We start from the raw sequence: 22,451 nt of genomic DNA, 5'->3' as shown, positions 1-22,451 counted from the left end.
GGGTCAGGGGAAGCAATCCTATACTGGGCCACATAGAAGCCAGATGAAACAGTCATTTAGAATATTAACACAGGGAGATTCCAAAGTGTGTCTCTGGAAGGGTCTGTCCTAAACGCCTGTCCCCAGCAAAAAGACAGAGACTTTAACATGGGGAAGACTTTTGGGATTGTTGTTTCCGAGGGTGTTAGGGAAACATGTTCTCCCCTCTCTCCTCCCTTTCTCTTTCCTTTTACTCCACAATGAGCAATTCTACTCTGTCACACTAATGCCACCATTGCTGTGGCCCCTCTACGGAAAAGCAATGGGTCTCGCTGGTCACAGGTTGAGACCGCTCACTCACCATGTAGCTGGGGATGGCCTTGAACTTCTGATCTTTTGGCTTCCCAATCACAGAGTGCCGGATTACAAAACGCATCCTCTTTCCCTACATTGACCTGATTTTTTAAAAAAAATATTATTTTTATTTTTAAATTTTATATGTGTGTGTAACTGCATGAGTCTTTGGTGTGTCAGATTGGTGGTTTGTCCAGACAGATCACACCAGGCCAGCACAGTTCCACAGGGGAGAGGTTTATTAGGGGTAAGGACAAAAGGGGAAGGGGGATGAAGAAGAAGAAGGAAAGAGAGAAAAGGTCAGAGGATGCTGCCTTTTATTTGGATCGTGACGTAACGCACAGGCTGCTGCCCGCAGGTAAAGGTGGGCAGGTGAACCAGGTGGATGCTGGGAATGTATGGCATTTTCCATGGCAACAGATGCAGGGGTCATTTCATGGTCGCCTAGGGGTGACATCACCATCGTCTGGATTTGGAGCCGGTAAAGCCAGTTCCTGACTGTAAAGCCAGTTCCTGACTGTAAAGCCAGTTCCTGATAGTGTCTGTGTCTGTGACTGCAGTGCCCGTGGAGGCCAGGAAAGGTCGTCCGATCCCGGAACTGGAGTTACAGGCAGTTGTGAGCTGCCTGACGTAGGAGCTGGAACTAGCTCTGGTCCTCCGTTAGAGCAGTGAGCTGGTAACACCACTGAGCCATTTCTCCAGCCCAGCCTGGTTCTTTAAAGCACAGTGTAACTCTAGACTCGAAGATGATGATTGTAGTGACAGAGAATCTTTTCAGATAAACACATTTTTTCCACAACCCAGACATCCCTTTGTTGAATATACTACATACAGTTTGAGCACTTTCGAGAGTGTATCTGCTCTGTGTCCTGGATGAAACTCTCGGGGGATTACAGATGTCAAACTCTCCGTTCATACAGTCACTTGATTTATCGTTGTGATTTGGTCCTTGTAGGATGCCCTATTTTTCTTTATTGTCCTACAGTGGAGGAAATTTAGGCTTAAATATTGTGGTGTGTGTGTGTGTGTGTGTGTGTGTGTGTGTGTGTACGCACGCTCACGCACTACAGTTAGTAAGAGTTGAAATTAAAATTAAGAAATTACGACTATACAAGTATAAAATTAAGAAAAAAGGGAGTGTTGTTTTGGCTTTTTTCCCAGAGTGCACACTGATTATTTATGATACTTTATTTTACACAGTATGTGTCAGTTCCATTCATCTGTGACCTGGTTTTAATGCTCACACTTCTAGCAGTGAGTCAAATGAATAGAAAACCAGCAGATATTGCAGTAAAATCAGAGGTGTTGTTTTCAGTGGGATTGGAGGTAGCTTGTTACAGTTAGGAGAATGCATGAAGTGAACAAGAGAAGGCAGATCCTCTCTCAAAGCTAACTTCATTGTGAAATCAAGTTCTCCTCAATGCTTATGTGACATATTGACAGCACCGCACAGGGGGAGCGTCTTTTCCTCTAGGATCTGTGAGGCTGGCTTTTTAAAAACAGCTACCATGGTTGTGTGTCTGCTAGCTTTTAGGCTTACTGTGGAACTGGGGAAAGTCTAATAACACTAGAACAGATTCAAGTACTAGAAACAGCAGTTTGTTTGTTTGTTTTAATGAAAAAAAAAAGCTTCGAAGGTTGTTACAGAACTTTAGTTAGTTCTAAAGGTCTAAACCATCGATTTCAACCAGAGAGAGAGAGACGATCCTTCTGCATAGAATTGTCACTAAGCCAGTTTTGTAGTCTCAGGAGACACCATTGAAAGGCTGTTGTAAGACATGAGTTATTACCTCAGGAGAAGGCCTATCCACAAGGTACTGGTCAGAAACAACCAGTAGTAATTGTTTAATGCCACAGACAAACAGGACAATGGCTGGACATGTGTAAGGTCTACAGAGGTATGGGGAAAGTCTGATATATTCTTGGGCATGTAGTTGGGTACACTCATGTCAAAGCTCTATACATGCAAAGATATGAGAAGACTCCAGTCTTGAACATCGGATGGCCTTGAAGCCATTGATGAGTAAGAAATGAAGACAGATTGACTATGTGAGCACGGAAGGAATGACCAACACATATATAGAGAAGCAGACAGCTGCCTGACCTGAGTGTGACGGGACGAACTTAGGTCCTCTGTAAGAATAGTCTACACTTTTAACTGCTGAGCCATCTCTTTAACCCAAGGACCCAATGTCTTTCAAAATCCACAAGGCAATCCAAAAATTTATTCAGAAACTCAGTGGTCCCCAGATATCTAAACATTATTGAAAAGAAAGAAGAAAAGTGGAGAGTCACATACTCATTCCTAAACATTGTACACAGACATAGTAATCAAGATAATGCAATACTCATACAGGGACTGACATATAGATCAATGGAACAGAATGGTCCAGAAACAACCACCTATATTTAAAGACAATGATCCCCTGAGGTATTAAATATGTCAGTAGAGAGAGCACACTCTCTCCAACTGGTTCTGTAACTACTGACCGTTCACATTGCAAATAAACAAAATGGGGGCTATGTCTCACATTCCAAAATTATACAAAATTTTACTCAAAGTGGCCCATAAGTTTAAATATAAACTCCAAGAAGAAAACCTAGCAGTTGGGACCCAACTTAATTGTATTTCTTAACATATGGGATAAATTACAGATAACAAAAGAGAAAAGTCATCTTGCAAAAATTAAGACAATGCATCAAAGGACATTATTAAAAAAGAAAAAGAACTGAGTATACATATCCCCCATCCAAACCCTTGAAGACTGGAAGCAGGAGGATTAAGAGCTGAAAGCTATCCTTGGCTATGTATCAGGTTTGAGGCTAGCCTGGGTTATGGCTATAGGAGACATTGTCTGAAGAGAACAAAGAGAGAAAGGAAGAGGGGAGGGAGGGAGGAAGGAAAGAAGGAAGCAAAGTGCAACTCATAGACTAAGAGAACATATAGTGGAATGAAATCTTAATTAAGGATATATATTCATAATCAATAAACGTACTTTGTAGCCAGTAATGAAAAAATGAATAACTTGGTTAAAACTGTACAAAGGGTTTAAATTGATTTTTTTCCATAGTAAAGGAGCAGTAAGTGCATGAAACAATACATCATTGGGGACAAAGCAAATGAAAACATTGTAACACACATTCATTTAAAAAATACTGTGACAATATCCATACATAATGCAGAGGAGAGTGTGGGAAACTGGGCTTTGCATGCTAAGGGATTGTAAAACATGGGGCTACTGTGGGAAACAATTTGACAGTTCCTAATAAATGTTGCATGTGACCGAAATATATTCATTATATTCATTCTCTCTCTCTCTCTCTCTCTCTCTCTCTCTCTCTCTCTCCCTCTCTCTCTCTCTCCCTCTCTCTCTCTCCCCTCTCTTCCCTCTCTCCCCTCTCTCTCCCTCTCTCTCATCGTCCTTCCCTTCCTCCCTCTCTACACACAGACACAAACACGAAAGCAATATAAAGAAAGATCATGTTTACACGCAATGCTCTGAACATATGCTTATGGAGGCAATATTTACAATCATCTGGAAGCTGAAAATAACCAAAATGTCCATCAATAAGTAGATAAACAAAATTGCACACCTATAATTGCACAGAATTTCATTCAGCATATGAAGCAATAAATAGCAATGCATGCTGTGTAGCATGGATGAATCCCGAAAACAGAATGCTAAGTGAAGCAAACCAGTCACAAAGGTCACGTGCTGCATGGTAGCATGTAGGTGGGATGTTCAGAGAGGGCAGAGCAGAGGCAGAGGGGTTAACAGTCGCCTGGGGTGACAGGGAGTGGGGTTGGAATGAGGACTGACTGATAATTGGGTATGAAGTTTCTTTGTGGATGATGAAAACATTGTAAGATTAGATTGTGTGGATACTACACAACTGTGAATATATTAAAAAACATTGATACTTGTAGCAACTTGTATACTCAAGTAGAATAATTTTGTGCTCTGTTAATTAAGTCTACTATATTTTATTTTTAGACAGTGTCTCACTAGGGAGCCCTAGCTGGGAGCAAATTTGCTATGTCAACCAGGCTGGCCTTGACCTCACGGAATCCTCCTGATTCTGCCTCATGAGTGCTTGGATTAAAGGTGTGTGCCACCATGCTAGACTCACCACATCTACATTATAAAGCTATTTGGAAAAATATATTCAGCCCCTAAGGAGTAAGAAGTATTGGTTGTTTTAGTATAATTATTAAAGCATATGAATTACATCTGTCAACATCGATTCCTTATACTAGAATACTAATTATACATATGTGGTGGTTTGAATGAAAATGACCCATAGGGAGTGACAGTATTAGTAGGTGTGGCCTTGAAGGAGGAAATGTGTCACTACTGGGGCGGGCTTTGGGGCTTCAGAAACTCAAGCCAAGCATCATTCTCTTTCCCTGCTTCCTACTAATTAGGATGTAGAACTCTCAGCCACTCTCCAACACCATGTCTGCCTGCACACCGCTCTGCTTCCTGTACCCTTCCATGATGACAGTGGGCTAAACCTGTAAACTGTGAGCCAGCCTCAAGTCAACATTTTCCTTTAAAAGAGTGGCCATGGTCATGGTGTCTCTTAGAAAGTCCTAACCAAGATAACCTATAACCTATTATTTCTTCATGTTAACAGTGATTATCAATAAATCAATTGCACATACTTGGGGCATCTCTGGGACAGTTTTATACATGTTCTCATGTATCGCTGAAGCTTCAGTCACACTGTTCTCCCAGCTTCCTTCTCCCTTCCTTCCCTCCCTCCTAACTCCAGGTTCCCTTCTCAGTCCCGTGTACTCCCGAACATCCTGTGTTATGTGAAACATAGCCTTCTATAGCAGGTGCTTTTGCTGTGAAGGAATGTTGGCTTTTATTGTAAAAAGCTTATTACATCTACTAAGATGACCATACGGTCTCCACCCTTTTCTCTGTGCCTGAGCCATATTTTACATCCTTTGGTCTGTGTATGTTGCCCTAGCCTCCCATCCCTACAGTGAAACCAACTTTCCTATTCATGATATGTGATCCTTTTAACTATCCTTTTTAAAGTTCAGTTTGCAAGGGCTTTAACTATGTTCTTTGTGTCTGTGTTTACCAAGGGTCTAGACTGTTTTCTCCTTCTGTTTCTTTTTCTTACTGTTACGTTCTTATTGCTTTTAGACATTAGGTAATATGGGCTTTGTAGACTGAGTTTAGAAGCATCCTACTTCATGGGATGGTTTGGGGAATATCATTGTTAGTTCTTCTTTGAAAGTCTAGAACAATTCACCAGCGAGATCACCTAATCAGCACATTGTGTTTGATGGAAGGTTTTTATTACAACTTAAATCTCATTATTTATTATCAACTTATTTAGGGTTCATTAACCTTATTAAGGATTCAGTATTTATGGATGATCTTGGTCTAGAAACTTCTGCATTTCTTTTTGATTTTCTAACGTACTGGCATAACATTTTTTAAAACATTCACTAATGATCATCTGTGTTTCAGTGGTGTCTACAATAATACTCTCTGTTTACCCTCTAATTTTATTTATTTTGGTCTCTCATTGTTTTAAGATTAGTTTGGCTGGATGTTGGGCAATTTTTACAATTCTTTTCCATTCTATTTGCTCAACTCTTTGATTCATTGAGCTTTGGTACTTTTTTTTTTTTTTTTTTTTTTTTCGGAGCTGGGGACCGAACCCAGGGCCTTGCGCTTCCTAGGCAAGCGCTCTACCACTGAGCTAAATCCCCAACCCCGAGCTTTGGTACTTTTTTCATTTCTATTTTCATTTATTTCTTCTCTAATCTTTTTTCCTTATACTAATTTTGACTTTATCTGTTCTTACTTTTCTAAGGCCTTGAGATTTATCACTTGGTTATCTATTTGAGATATTTGTTTTAAATGTAGGCATTAGTGCTATGAAATTGTTCATTTAAACAACTTTTGTTTCCATTTTCATTTGATTTTAATTAATTTCTCAATTTCCCTCTTCAGCACATGTTGAAAAGTTCTGTTTTTTAAAAACTAGAGGAGTAAATATGATGCTCTTTATTAATTATCTACATGTTCTATTTTGAGAATGTTTGATCAATAACCTCTATTATTCAGGTGGACTACACTGTGACATTTTGTTAGAATAACACTTACAACATACTTTTGTGTGTGTTCAAGGAAGCGGAAAATTGTGAGTGGGCTAAGACTATGTACTTATAGCCAAGTGATTTTGGCATTCTTAGGCTAACAGATGAGTTAGAGATCGACATATTAAGCGAAAGAAGCCAGACTCAGAAAGACAAATCTCACAGGCTTCCTCTCACACGTGGATTCTAAATTTAAATGTATAGATGTGAGACTAGAGAGTTGACTAAGAGAGAGGAGGGGGAAGCCTAAAAGGAGGGAGAAAGTGAGACTGGGAGACGGTCACAGAGAATTTGTGCTGTGGAAGCTGAAGAGGCTGAAGGAGGTGGGTGTAGGTGGCAAGCAAATGAGCAGGAGGAACAGAGGATTATGGGAGGAACGGAGGATTCTGGGAGAGGGTGGGGGTGAGAGCGAACAGCACCTACGAACATGCGCATATGTGAAATATAGTGTCTGCTTTCTCTTGTTTATCTGGCTGTGGAAGACAACAGCACGAAAAACACAATGAGCAAGCGTGTCTGTGTGTGTGCTTAGAGGACCTTTCGATTTATTCCCAGGAGCTGTCTAGCTGGGTTATCCGATATTTCTAATTTTAGGTTTTTTTGAGGAACCGCCATAGTAATTTATAGAGGGATGCCGTAGTTTACATGGCCACCATAAGTATTTAAGGCTCCTCACACACATCCTTTCAGCAGTTGTTGTTTGTTTAAAATGTAAAACACTGGTCAGGGAAGATGGCTCCCTTGGTGACGTGTTTCCCTTGCGAATGTGAGGAGCTGGGTCCGGAGCCAGTGAAAAACAAACAACAAATGCTTACTGCCTTTAGGATGAAAACCAAACCAAACCAAATGCCAGGCTTTGCGAAACTCACCTGTAATCTGCAAGCTGGGGAGATAGACAGAGGCAGACAGATTTCTGGGGCTGGCTGGCCAATCAGCCTAGCCGAATTGACAAGCCAGGAACAGTCTGTCTTTCAAAATAAGGTGCACGGTGTTCTCGAGAAACAACATCCAAAGTATTCTCTCCATGTTCAAACACACGAGTGCATATATACTCCCCCCCACACACGCACCTACACACACACACACCCCTACATGCAAAGCACAAAACACTTTGCACACCTGGTCTTACATCTGATTGCTCTGAGCTCCTTCTGAGCTCCTTCTTACAGACCCCTGACTTTACGCACACTCATCCACACAGATCTCTTCGTCAGTGACGTGTCTCTTTCTCATGCGGGTGCATATGTGTATATGGCTCCTTTTAATATCCTTAACATGTGGTCTCTGCGAAAAGCAGGAGTTAATCATTTAGAAAGGAAGTCTGACAGTGCCCAGGAATTGGTGTCACATACTTTCTCAGCTAGGAGCTCATAAAAATAAAAATTCTGTATACATAGGGATTTGCTGTGTTAGCATTCTCTAGAAGAATAGAACCAATAAGATATACATGAGAAGTGAGATTAATTACGAGGAATGGCTTACATCATGGATTCCATGGTCAGCTATCTGCAGTTGAAGGCCCACCCAGGAGTCTCATGGGATGGTTCAGATTCTAGCATAAGTGTGAAGGCCTGTGGGCCAGAAGCACCACGAATGGGAGTTCAGTGTCAAGCTCAGAAACAGACAGAAAACTCCTCCTTTCCTTTTCCCTGTCCTAGTCAAAAGGAATAGAGGGTGATCTATTGTGTGTGTGTGTGTGTGTGTGTGTGTGTGTGTATGTATATTTGTGTGTATATTTGTGTGTATATATAGATTTGTGTACATATATGTGCGTGTGTGTGTGTGTGTGCGTATGTGTTTGTGTGTGGCCACATGTTTGCACATGTATTTGTGTTGTACCAGTATCTGGAGACCAGCAGTCTGCCTCCAGTGACATTGCTAAGGATACACAGTAATGGCTCCAGCTTCCTTGGGGTTCTGGAGAGAGAAGTTAGGTCCTCATACTTGCCCAGCAAGCACTTTACCAAGTGACACATCTCTCCAGCCCAGCCGTAGTCTCCTTGCCCAGTCACTAATTCAGACCCTGACTCTTTCTGAAAACATCTTCACGGGCACACCTTAAAATGACAATACTTGGCCAAATATTTCAAGGCAAGGTAATGAGTGCAATTAAGCACCAAGTCCTTGTACAGCCAGAAGGAACGAACGACACATGCCTGACTTTACAAGGTAGCTTTCTCAGAACTCAACGAATGAAATCCCTTTCAAAAGGGTAGTGCTATCTTAATTTGATTTTTTAATTTTTTGCCTTGGTATCTCCTTGACTCACAATCTTCCCTCAGAAGTTGTTAAAATAACATCATTTTCAACACAGAATAGTTTGTATATTAAAATAATATACCCTGAGGTTGGGTTGTAACTCAGCTTGATGAATACTGGTCTTAGGGGTGGGGGTGGGGTGAGGGGTGAGGGTGGGGGGATATACCCTTTAGTTAGTTTGTGTCTTTCTTTCCTATGGCTATGAAGAGACACTATGACCAAGACAACTTATAAGTGAAAGCATTCGATTGGGTCCTGCTTACAGTTCCAGGCAGTGCCTGGAGCAGCAGCTGAGAGCTCACGTCTGATCCACAGCCATGAGGCAGAGGTGAGAGCTTTTGAAACCTCACAGTCCACCCCCAGTTACACCTCCTCCCAACAAGGCCATACCTCCTGATTCTTTCCCACCTGAGAAGATTTTACCAACTAGAAACATCCAAATATGGTCCTATGGGGGCCAATCTCGTTAATCCCCACAGTTATCTCTTCTCCCACCTAACCTCTTGTTTATGTAAATATGATTTCCAACTGACAGTGATGATAACACATTCTTATAGGTCCTGTATTTGGGAAATAAAGGTAGAATGGCCAGGCCCCCTCTCAAATGTATGTAAACACACATGCTCCCACACGGACATGTGAGTGTGTGTGTGAGTGTGTGTGTGAGTGTGTGTGTGTGAATGTGTGAGTGTGTGTATGTGTGTGTGAGTGTGTGTGAGTGTGTATGTGTGTGTGCGCGTGTGTGTGAATGTGTGAGTGTGTGTATGTGTGTGTGAGCGTGTATGTGTGTGCGCACACGTGTGTGTGTGTGTGTGTGTGTAAAACAACATACAAGAAAAGAAGTCACTATACACCTGCATTTCTCTATCTGAAAACTAGGGCAAAACAGTAAAGGGTTGCTGTCTGCTGTCAGCTGACAGACGTGCGTCTGGAAACTGCTTTGCAGAAGCAGAGCAGTTTGAGCAATGCCGTGCTGCTAAGTTAGTGTGTGGCTGCCATCAATCTCCATCAAGCTCCAAGTTGTCTGAAAAGGGAACCTTGTGCTTGAAAAAATGCTCTGAGAGCTGAGCAGCCCTTGTGCACCCGGGCAAACTAATCATGCATCGAAGGGAGTACACTGTACCCGTGACAGGGCAGCAAGAAGGCGACCTTGAAAGGTAAAGTCAACAGTCTCAAGTGTACCCAGTCATCTTATCTCATCTTTTTCCAGTCAGAAAAATAAATCCCCCCGAAGTAATCTACTTACTATCAGTTCCATCACATAATAAAAATATCCTGGGGAGTCAAGGTGCTTCCCCACGGTTCTCAAACCAGAACGGACTGGAGTTGAGATGCAACCTGAGTCTGCACGCTTCTTCAGTGTAGACGTGTTCTGTGTCATCCTGGGACTAACATGGTCAACTGAGCTGTGCCACAGGCTAAATGTGACCTATCGGAACTGAGCTATGTGTCTGAAGCTGCAGGAATTGCAGCCAAGTCATTGTTAAAAAGTCTGGAAAACGGGCTGGGGAGACGATGGCTCAGCGGTTAAGAGCACTGGCTGTAATACCAGAAGTTGTGAGTTCAATTCCCAGCACCGACATGGTAGCTCAAAACCATCTGTAATGGGGACAGATGCCCTCTTCTGGCTTCCAGGCAGAACAGTCACACGTAAAATACATTAGAAAACAAACAACCAGACCAAACCAAACCAAACCAAACATAACACAAAACCTGGAAACAGCACACCACTCTCGGAAAAGTAGATCTTTCTTAGAAAAGTTAGATACTACACTTTTAAAGTGAAACCTTAAAGACTCGTGTATGACAGTGGAGGACCTCGGAATTCCTTGTATAACAGGAGAGATGCTCACAAGACTGACTCGTAATGAAGGGGAAACAGGATAAAAGTAGATTTTGTCTTCTCCTATGGGCATATTTCTCAGTTACCATTCAACTTTCAAAGGACACTCTAAATCTGTATTACGAGTCTGGGGGTCTCTACCTTGATTTGGACAAAGAACCAATGAGGACTATATTAGCCACAGGGAGAGTAGGGAGTAAAGATGTGGGAGGGACCAGAGCAGTCTGACCCTATGTCTTTCTCAACCAGAGGTCTACGTACAGAAAATGCTGTGTTTGGGTGTGGTTTTCATAACTAGCTTATTTTCTAAGTTCAAATCCGTTTCTACCTCCCTTTAAATCTCATCTACTCTAAGTTCCATGATACCCAGCTCATAGGACACCCTACTGCTGGAGTGGATTTATGGGGTTATTTTAGGGGTGCTCCTACAGAGACTGCTCACTGTAGAGTGATGTTTAGTGTGTATCCTGATGACCTGTCATTAGCATGCTCAGTTCCTAGGCCCCATGAAGTCCTGCTAAATCATAAACTCGGAGAGTGGGGCTTGAGCCACGTAGGTGTCAGAAATTGCCAGAAGACAGGTGCTACTGTACTTTAAGAACTGTTCCGGGAGAGGCAGGGCCATACTTACAGTTTGGATCGTGTTTTTCAGTTGTTGAAATCTCTACTCCTGCTCGTTTCTCTGAAGTGCAAACAGGGAGGGCCAGCCCAGAGGTTGGCTCCTTCTTCCCAAAGAGACACGCTCATCCTACCGTGAGTTTCGTCTCTGGAAGGTTCCGGTTTGTCCAGTTGGACTCACTCGGGGGTGAGAGGAAGTCCCCCCAGACATCTTCATATGTGCCCTGCACTTTGCGAGGAAATCTATCTTTGCATTGTCTCCTTGATCAGCCATTCCTTGTTTGGATGGCATCATTTTGTCACCGATGTCCCTAAAGTTAGATGATAAAAAGGCTCGTGAACACACGGAATACGCTGAAAAGCCCTCCCGCCAGCTCTTTGTCAGGAGTATAGTGGTTAAGTATGGCATTCAGAACAATAACGACAGTGATAAATACTCTCTAAACACGGTACCTTAACACTGCATCTTCGATAAAGCCGTTTATCCATGCCAATGCGGCTTTCAAATAGCACGCTTATTAGGGAAAGTGTGCGGCAGAGGTGTCACGGTCACCCTCATTGTCATCGTCATCGTCACCATCACCATCAGGAGGCAGCAGGTCTGGAGCCTGCTGGAAGCAGACGATGATCCTGAGTTGGGCCGCCCCATCCCCTTTGTAGTGCACCATCATATCATGGGATGGCTCCGATTGGGTGAAGTTCCAGTTCCACAGCCAATCGCTGCAAGCCGTAAGGGTGCTCATTGCTTTCGCCATCTTCCAAGCTGCCAGGAACCCAGGGCTCACTCCCGATACTTCTGGCCTCTCTGTCTTTCCCAGTCATCCTCCTGTATCAATTCTACCACCCCTCATTGCCCAGTCAGCCAGCAGGGCCTCGCCATGCTGGTAACAATGTAAGTCCCTTTGGAATTCGTTCACAGATGAGTAGTTACTGTTTCCGGGAGACGTGAGTCCTTCTTCTCTCTGTGTCTACAGAAAAAGTAGTGTTGCAATCTTTTAAAAGTACAAATTTATCTGCCATACACAATAACAGACTTCCTTATGTCATTTCCATTCATATGGTGCCAGTGCGCTGTACTCATGTTTGACCCCCCACTACGCCGCCTTCCACCAGTCCCCTTTCTACCCTGTAACGCTCCTGTCTGCGTTCATGGGAGACATGCTTATGTGGCTAAACCCTAAGGGTGCTTATAATAGAAAATGAGATGTTGTCTCATGAAGCCCATGCTTGCCTTCCACTTTAGTAGTCAAGAGAAACACTCAACTTCCGACCCTTCTACTTCTACCTCCCTCTCGCTGGGGTTACAAGCGTACACCACAGCTTGGTTTTATGCAGGGGTAGAACCCAGGGCATCAGTAGTGCCAAGCAAGTGTTCTACCAACGTGCCGATGACCAGAGCGAAAGGCTACACCGCGGCTTCAGACAGCCCCCAGATCACAGCGACTTGGGAGGACAGATCGGCTTCTTGCTGATGCTGCCTGCTCGAGACTGTGATAAAAGCATCACTCTGCATGATTACTTTCAGATGCCCAGTCACAGCCGCCATCTCAGGGAGAAGAGAGTGGCTGGGAAAACCTAACGGAAGTGATTCAGTGCTCGCTCTAGGATGCACCACTTCTGCTCCCGTTTCCCCCTGCCCGGAAATGAGTGTCCTCACTGTTTCCTGTAGTGACAGGAATAGCATAGCACCGCCACACACCCCTCTAGTCTCCTATAAGGAGTGACTTCCACCTACGAGGTAGTCTCTGGCCTCCTGACAGTCAGGAGCCACGAGTGATCTGAGCACTCCCAAGCTTTCCCTGTCTCCCACCTCCACAACCTTGGCAGGGGCTGACAGAGAGGAAAAAGCTTCTGTATATCTCTGTGTCTCATCAGATGGGGGTGTGGGTGGGGGTGGGGTGGTCCACCCCTAGAACTTCAGAAAGTCTGAAAAATGTGCTGCCCTGGGAACGTGACAGTCATTATTGCCTTACCAACCCTTCAGATCTTTCTGGTACATGCTCCAGGGCACCATGACCCCGGTTTAAAACTGCATTCTGCCACTGAGAGCTTGCCAGACACGTCTGGGTAAGGCTGTCGTTATTTAAAGCTACTTCAGTCAGTGCCTGCTGCAAGTGAACGTGGCATCTATGTGGCATGCCTTACCACCTTCCTTATCAACTAAATAATCCGCCCAAAGACGGTTGGTCTAGGACATGAGAGAGCCTGGAGAGCTCCTTGTCCTTTCTGCGAGTCCCCCAAGGGAAGTTGAGACAGTGTATATTTTCTGGAAGTAAAGTTTATTATGTTGTTTGAAAATGTTACTCTGAGCAACAGATGTTATTTTTGGAGTCTGTGCAACTTTATTTTAGAGGGGGAAAAAAATGTCTTGGCCCGAGTTAAAAGCTTTCTGGCTGCGAGTGATTGGTATACAGGCTCCCAGTCTGGTTTCTTTAGTTGTGCCATGACCGCTTGCAGGCAGAGGCTACAAGCAGTCTACCAGTTTCCACCGGTTTCCAGACTTAAGAGTGGTCACCACCCTGCTGTGACTAATGCCTCCGGGGCTCGGAGAAGCTCCTCTCCCTACCCTTCACTTTGAAGAACCGCAGGGAAAATGAAGGGGCATCCGCTCCTGTCCTCAGAATCAATTTGGAGTCGGCACAGTTTCTTCCTCTTCATTTGGCTGTGAAGAATGGCAGTGTGGAGCCTCAAAGAAAGAGCGAGGAGTCCTCTGTGCCGAGATGATTATTCACAATTTCCTCTTATGTGAAAAGTCTCCAAGTGGCACTCTGGCTTAATGAAGCCGGCACTCTCCCGGAAAACTTCAGTAAGTCCTCTTTGGATGGTCTCCAGAGGACAAGGGTCAAACTTCCAACAGAAACCTGATTTGACTTCTCTTTGCTTTATTCTCCTATGCCTTTGACTCTCACGCTCACTCTCTTGTGGGTAGCTCATTTCTGTGTCAAAAAAAAAAAAAAAAAAAAAAGGAAACATGAATACTCGGAGATCAGGTGAGGTCCAAGCCCAGGGAACTGACAGTGTCTTCCAGCCCAGGACTGGGTCTAGAACTCAGGGCAGGAGGAGGTTAGTGTGTTCTGCTACTGACCATAGAGACACAGAGTCTAGGGACACTTGCTGGTAGGTCAGGATACTGTGCTTCTGTTAGATGGCTGAACTAAGGACCCAGTGATCTGTTCTGGATCCCTGTTTTGTCTCAAATGAGAGGATTCGGTTTCTGCTGCTTGTCTCTCGGTAAAGGGTATCAGGGAGCTTCATAGGTTGCCTTGGGCTCTGAAAAGCAGTGCCTTCCACATAAACCCCTGTAGTGAGCACCAGAGTCAGAGGACATTTGGACTGTGGAGGAGACACAACTTTTAGTGACCAGATTTCCAGTTTCAGCTTCTGGTCAGAAGCACAAGAAAGGAAAAAGGGCAAATCCAGGCTCAAGGAACAGTAGTGGAGTCATTCATTTGATGCTGGCTTCAGTCAGATTCATATCCGTGATCTACGGGTCTATGAGGGCGGGGCTGATTACTGTGTCAGGTGCAGTCTCTGGTTGGTTGCCAGGCCTGCAGCCTCATTTTCTAGAATCATTCTTCCAAGCATGCTTGCTAGGTAAGAGGTAGCCTGCAAAAGGCTGAGGTGCGGGAAGGAGGGAAAAACCAGGAGGTTTCTTTCTCCTGATGCTTCCTGCAGGTTTTAACTGCAATGTCTGTAGTTAGGTTAATTGCTTTAGAACAAATACAAACCTTCCCTCACATGTGTCTTCCTCTGATTGCAGGTTCTTTGAGAAGGCCCCAAATGCTGTATACTCTGGTTACCCACCTCCTCACGCTGTCTTCCCACTTCTTAGGCATCAGTTCCATTTTGCTTTTTCCTGTCTGCAAAGGCTAATCATCACCGTCAACTTTATTGGGGTTAAAACCCTAGGTCATTGGCGAGGAGCTCTTGTAGATGATTCTGTAGGAAGGCGTTCCCCCTAAGGGTTAACCAAGAGGAAGAACTCATGCTGCGCATGGGTGGCACCATCCAATGAGCTTGGGATATGGACAGAACAAAGGGGGGAGGGTGGTGGAGGGAAAGCCCTCCACCGAATCCCAGCATTCCCTGGTTCTACTTCCTGTTGTCGTGATATGAGCTGCCTTCTCTGCTGTGGTCTCACTGTTACGATGCTACACCCAGGTGCATGGGATGAACTCAGCAGTGACTGAACCCAAGAAACCATGAGCCAAAACAAAATTTTCTATCCTTAGGAATTTTTCCATCAAATATTTTGTCATGAAGGAAAAGCACTCGACTGGTATCCTAGGTCTTGAGCTGGACCCTCAAGTCTTTCCTTACGTTAGACATAATTGCCCTGTATCAAATGGACTATATTTGGAAAACTTAGATCCATTCCCCTTCCACTGGAAGATCTCAACCTGCAGGAGATGTCATTCAATAAATTACTTCTTTTCTTCTTCTTCTTTTTTTTTTTTTTTTTTTGGTTCTTTTTTTCGGAGCTGGGGACCGAACCCAGGGCCTTGCGCTTCCTAGGTAAGCGCTCTAACCACTGAGCTAAATCCCCAGCCCCACTTCTTTTCTTCTGATAAACGTTTATGCCTTATTCCTTCCTCAAAATATTCCTCCTTTCTAACTCATTTATTTTCTTCACATCCATGTCGAACTTTAGTTCTGAAAGAACATTTTGCCCTTCCACTCAGACTTGCATTTTCCACTCAGACTTGCATTTTCCACTCAGACTTGCATTTTCCACTCAGACTTGCATTTTCCACTCAGACTTGCATTTTCCACTCAGACTTGCATTTTCATCTGAAAATTAACACAAGCACCATTTGCTGCATTTAGTCCAGTGCGTGTGACTTGGAGTCACAGAATGAAATTAAAAGTCTTAATTTGCATTCTTTTCTCTCCCCTGTTGTCCCAGTCCTTGCCTAGTGTGGAGTTTCTTTTTCCTTTCTTTTCTTTGAATATCATGCCCTCTTGCAGGAGTGACCTGCCTGCCTTCTATGCACTCCTTATGACCCTATTGACTCATGATCTCTTGCCAAGAACCAGCTTTGCTTTGGAGAGGGGTTCTGAGGAAGGAATGTTCAGGAGCAGTGAAAAGAACAACTGGAAGTCAAGTCGTGGGTAAAAGCTGACAGCCTATGTTCTGCCCAAGACAGCTTTCTCTGGAGACCTCTAGACAGCTCATCCACATAGCTCATCTCTCTTTGCAGAACAAAGCCTGGTATTTTATTTACAAATCAATCCAGTCATTTACTCCAGGTTCCCTTTTGATTATTCCAGGAATCATTAGTCCATGACCCCAGACCCTTGACTCTTAGAGAAAACCAGCAAGCACATTGTTTTTTAAACATTGCAAACGAATACAGACATTTGCCTGCCCTTGTAAGTATAGACAATAAGGTAGCGGGGTGGGATTCTGTCCTGAAATTACCATTCCCACCATGCCTAGGCTGTCCCAGGTTAACCTTGAACTCAGGAATCTGCCTGCCTTTTATAAGCACAAACAATAAATTTTGCTGGGTGGGATCTTGCCCTGGGATCACCACTCCCTAAATACCTTTATCTCCTTCTTTAATATCTTTCTGACAAGCTGGTTCGTAGTGCAACTGTCTCTGCTCTTTTAGTTCTGTGAAGCTCCTCGTATAATTCATATTGCATCCTTATGTTTTGCATAGTTGAAAATTATACAGTTTTTGAACTCATGTTTTCAGAGTTCTTTCCCACAGCCTTAAGGGCTGTTCTGAAGGTCACAGCATTCTACCATTTTACTGAACCATTAGATACACTATCATCTCCTGGACTTGTGCTGTCTCTGATTATCATGGAATCATTGACCTTGGCAGAGAGGGCATTCCCTGATAACCTTGGCAAGGAGAACATATCCAAAAGGAGGAACACAAATTATATATTATTATACAAATGAGCCTCATACCTATCAACTATTAACACTTGTGAAGGTCTACACCCTACTGGCTCTACTCCAGGGGTGGGAAACCATGTTATACTGTCCCTTCCAGTCCATGCTGAACTCGGCATCCTCTGCCTCCATTCTGTGTTATTTCAACAGAAGGCAGAATTAGGGGTCCTCATTAGCCCCACCAGGCTCAAGAATAAGCAATAGATCACTTCAATCAAGTTTCTCAATTCTTAGCACAACTGTTGACTTACCAAGGCTACTAAGATGCCATTAGCAGGGGAATTCAAACTGTTTATGTGAGATTCTGAGCTGGTGATGAGTTCTTGTTAGGAGGCCAAGGCTCAGTTCTTCACTGTGATGCTCAATAGTTGTATGATAAAAAATAGAGCTCATCTTTCTGGGGCCATTGTCAAAATAAGAGTTGGGTAAATACTGTCTAAGAGTCCCTGAACAGAAAATTATAGCTGTAAAATAAATCTGAGTGTGGCTTTTAAATAGATACATTTTTGTGATTTATTTTCCATCCTTGAGAACAAAAGAGACCTTCACATGCACAGGAAAATACACATTCTCTGCACCCTTTTTCATCCCAATATTCCCATCAATCTTACATTTTGTGTTCTTACCTGTGGGAGAAATAAAGTAGCTATTGGCAACTCTCTTTCAGAGGTAATGAGCTTGGGACTGAAGGGTAACTGTAGCTAAGATCACACACACCTTCTATTATGTTACTCCTTTCTGTTTCCATTGTGGATGGGGACCCTATAAAGGTTCCCAAACCATGGACATGAAAAAGCTGAGTTTGCATGTAAATCTACATAGGTCTTCCATCTGCTTCAAGCCCTGTGTACTTCACCCTATGATGTCAACTGGATTGTATCCAGACAGGTTACTACAGCCACTGAGGGAGCGTTGATCCTATCATCAGTGAGGAGCACAGTCTGATACTACCCTGCATCAAGAAGAGGACTTAAAACAAATGATCAAACTATCATTTAGAGAGAGAGGGGGGGGGGGGAGGGAGAGAGAGAGAGAGAGAGAGAGAGAGAGAGAGAGAGAGAGAGAGAGAGAGATATTGATTGAATTGTGATCTCTGTGGTCAATAGATAGCCTTACAGGTATATGGAGAAAGAGAGAAGATGCTAAAAGGGACAAAATGTTAACATGTAGACAAAACAAAATGTGAGAGCCATTTGTTTTCTTCTCATAGCTTTGTTTGAAAGTACATCAGAGGAAGAGACAGAAAACGCTGGAAATCAAAATTTCCCCACACTATGGACCGTGGGACCATGCTCAGAACAAAGAGCAAGAAGTGCTCAACTTTCTGGAGTGAGGGGCTGGACTTCCTGTTTTCTAGTCCTTGGTTACTTTGGTGCATTTTTGGAGTAAAGGTTCTATTTCCTTTTTTCTTTCTTCTCATGTTTAAGATGGAAACCCAAAGGAGAGCCATCAGCACCCCCCACCCCCGCATCCTCCAGCAAGGCTAGTGTTGTTTCTGGGACAGGCAGATAGTCACAAGGTTTATCAGCACATCCTCATGAAAGAGGGATATGTCTGTTTCCAAAAATGGCCATAAATTTCACCCCTCAAGCCTCACAGAGTAGGAATTTGTTTGAAAAATGACTTGTTTCTCAAGCTTCTTGGATGTCCCATGTGACATTTTGGCGTTGAAACTCTCAGGGTGGGTGGATTGTAAAATATTTGCCCAAATTACAAAACATTTGTAAGCTGATACCAGACCTCCACTGTTATCTGCTGATTGCAGATAGTTTTAAGCTATTCCAGCACGTCTGCTTGGTGTCCATTTTCTCCTGCCTTCTTAAACAGAAGAGTTCTGGAGTGCAGAGTGAGGAACCCAGCCTGCCTGTGAGCAGATCATCTAGAGGCCGTCCAAGAAAAGAAGCGGAAAGAGAAGACAGTCCCAGTGAAGCCTGGCACGTCTGTAGCCGGCCCCCACTCTCTCACCAGAACGGGCAGCAGATATTTTACAACACTTTGCAAAGTCTAACACTCCATCAAGTGCTATCTCACTTAATCCCCTTAAAAGCAACTTGAGATAAACACTATTTTTATGCACCTTTTGTGGCTCAGAGATCTGGCTTAGAGGACCAGCTTGCCCCATGTATGTGGTAGTTACCAGACTTGGGATACCCTTTAACTTAAGATGCGCTCGTCCCTTAACTCGGCTCCTCTCTCCCACAACGACAGCAACACTCCCTGTATGCCCAGACTGGCGCATGCCCAGACTGGCGCATATCCCCGTTTAGAAATGACAAACCGACAAGAGTTCAGATTTTTCTGAGCTGAATGATATTACCCAGGCATGCAGGGCTGCTCTATTCGATGCTCACGGAACCTCCTTTTCTGGAGTTGCTGAGATGAGACATCCGGCGAGCACTGATTGCAATGTTGATACTCAGAGATGCGGCTGCAAGAGCGGAGATGGGATCCGTGGGAAGCTGCACGGGGAAAGACAAACCTCTTCAGTGGGGTTCTGAATCCCAAGTCTGATCTCCTGAGGACCCCATGGACAGTTTCCACGGGAATATAGACTCCCTCCAAGAACCTTTGTTGACTTGTAGAATTTCCCCCACTCTGCTGAAAACATCTCACTGTTCTTAGCAAACCTGTGACTTGGCCACCAAAAAAAAAAAAAAAAAAAAAAAAATCCATTCGGGTCAATCATATGAAATATCACTATCTTGAAATGCCATGTATACTTCTCAGGAAGGTAAAATTATAGTAGCTATTAAGCTCAAAACTAGATCCTATTTAAGAAACTAATAAATACACAATTACTATGTTGCACTTTAAAATTACTTTTTCCAGTACGTCCCCGTTTTGAACAATGTAATAGTAGCATTTCAACATAGCTAGTGTTATCTATAATTATCTATAATATACACTGTAAAATACTATTATATAATAAAATATCATTGTAGAATATTATTATGGTATTTCAACATAGATGGACTTATTTGTAATTATGTATATCATACATGTTATAAAATGTTACTGTGAGATGTGAGTCACAGGCTCTAGAAAAATGCCACACAAGACAAAAATGGTTAAGGACTCTGCAGTGAAGACTGCATTAGCGTTTGGGGAGATACCTTGGTCTAACACAAGCTGCTTCAAAAGTCCCCTGAGGGTCCTATATTGCAAAACATTTTGAAATCCCAGATAAAGCTGGTAGTTAGATGTGATCCAAGCACTTTCCAGCCACACCCACCTCCTTCCTTCCGGGTCCCAGTTTCTGCTCTCCCAGTGCCTCCTCTCCTTCCTACTCAGTTTTAATGAAGGTACAGTTTCTGTAGCTCCGTGAGAGACCTGGTGCTCTGCAAGCTGGGCCTGTGTTAGCAGGCCCAGGGGTGGACTGAAGCCAAGACTTTTGTGATTTCCTCCAACCTCATTTTCCTGTGGAAACACAGCTCAGGAGGTCTACGCTGGAGGGTTGATGCACCAAGTTTCTGTAGCTTTACCAGAAACTCATGTCGTCTTTCTGTGTGACGTTTCCTCTAACATCGCTGGTTTTAAGCTTTTGTTTCCCAGCAGGCAGAGTCTGGTTACAGCTACACAGGTGACCCCACGTGTGTGCATATTTTTCAGATAACAATAATGCATCATAAATACTTACCGGGATGCCAAGACCAAAATGCACAGGTGATGCCCATAAACACGGCATCCAAGGATGGCTGGATGGAGTAGCTGCTGGCGGTGTTGTTTACATCAGCCGACGGGATGGATGAACTGCTGCTCTATGTTTGAAGCAGCAGAAACATTTCTGTGTTCTGGAACCTTCAGCCGATGACCATGGTGGCTGTTTGTGATTCCAGTGGGTTTTGGGTGCTGTTTTGTTTTGTTTTGTTTTGTTTTTCTCTTGGCCAGATTATTAATCAGGCCACAGGGCTGTTTGGCCAAAGGACATAAGCAAACTCTGGATTTTTTTTTCTCATTGTCAGGGTCCCCTTCATTCTATATTGAGTTACAGTCAAAGGCAAATTTGGATTTGGCTTCATAATGGACTGTGTGAAGATTTATAACAGATTTTTCTTTCTTGAATGTTTTGGTCTGGCAGATTTGAAAGGAACTGGCCTCACAGGGATGGCAGCATGAAGCAGACCAGGTGGTCACGTCCAAAGGCAGTCTGGGTAAAGCCTCTGTGCTCTGTAGAGTGGCAAAGAGACTAGGTGGCTAGATCACAGCCTCAAAGACAGGGCTTGAAAAGATTGATGTGCACCCAGTCCTAGCACAGCCATCACAAAGTACCAGGAGCTAAGCAGCTTAACAATTAGAAATGTGTTCCCTGTTGTGCTGCAGGTGAGAGGTCCGGAATCACTGCCCAGCTCTTGTCTGATTCTGAAGGCTAAGGAAGACTCTGCCCTGTCTTTCTCTGAGAGCTTCTGGCAACCTTATGTATGCCTTGGCCTTCTATGTTTTCCATATTCATTGATTCACTCATTTGTTTGGTTTTGCATGTGTGCACACAAGTGCATGTGCACACGTGCACCTGTGAGTAAACCTGTAAGCAGAAGAGGACACTGGGAATCTTTTCTACCACCCTTCTTCTAGTCTTTTGAGGCAAGGTCTCTCCTTGGACAAAGGATGAGGATTTTTGTCTTTTCCAGCTGGGCTGGCATCCAGCAAACTCTTATCTTTCAGTCTCCATCTCTCTTGGAACTGGTGTTATAAACATGCACAGGGCACCCAGCTTGTTGCATTGGTGCTGTATCTAAACTCTGTCCCTCATGATTTTATGACAAGGGCCCTTAAGTCCTGAGCCAACCCTTTAGTCTCCATATTCATGTTTCAACATCACCTTGTTCTGTCTGCATCTGTCTCTGTGACCAATTCCCCCTCTTAGAAGAACACAGTTGTAATTGATAACAGCCCAGGAAGCCATCTTAACTCCATTAACAATAAAATCTGCAAACTCTTGTTTCTAGATAAGATTACATTTGTTGGGGAGAGGACTTTATGGTCACTGGGGAGGACATAGTGGGGTGAGGACTTCAGGGGTCATTGGGGAAGACACTGTACAACCTGCAATGCTCTCTGTTTTGAAAAATTTTCAAAGATGTATAATCTGTAGCTGTTAAGGAAGTGTGAAGACTCACATAATTTGCCTTTGGTAGATGTATTTATTCCAGATGTCTCATCTCCGTGCAGGGCTGACAAAACATCAAATTATAGACCTCTTTTCTCCCTACAAATTGCAACTGTTTTTTAATTCCACATTTCCCAGGGACTGGTTCTTGCTAGATCTGCCTAGAACCTTGTTGTCATTTTTCTGAGTGATTCCGTTCCTCTTTCATTTGTAAACTTTATAGTCTCTCTTGGTTTTTAAAAAAACTCACATCCAA

General features: G+C 43.6%; 1 protein-coding gene and 1 long non-coding RNA gene across 3 annotated transcripts in view; one reads left to right on the top strand and one right to left on the bottom strand.

Moving 5' to 3' along the window:
* Rerg (RAS-like, estrogen-regulated, growth-inhibitor) overlaps window positions 1-22,451 on the top strand; it is a 108,099-nt gene that overhangs the window by 42,783 nt on the left and 42,865 nt on the right. The window lies entirely within an intron of this gene.
* Window positions 13,447-20,562, bottom strand: LOC147995123 (uncharacterized). The gene is made up of 3 exons (XR_015687123.1): window positions 20,321-20,562; window positions 19,406-19,547; window positions 13,447-14,116 (listed from the first exon to the last, which is right to left on the bottom strand). It is a non-coding gene; the product is annotated as an uncharacterized LOC147995123 (long non-coding RNA).

Source organism: Rattus norvegicus, chromosome 4 (genome assembly GCF_021556685.1).
Source record: "Rattus norvegicus strain SHRSP/BbbUtx chromosome 4, alternate assembly SHRSP_T2T, whole genome shotgun sequence".
NCBI lineage: Eukaryota > Metazoa > Chordata > Mammalia > Rodentia > Muridae > Rattus > Rattus norvegicus.
This window is presented reverse-complemented; position numbering and strand designations above follow the sequence as displayed.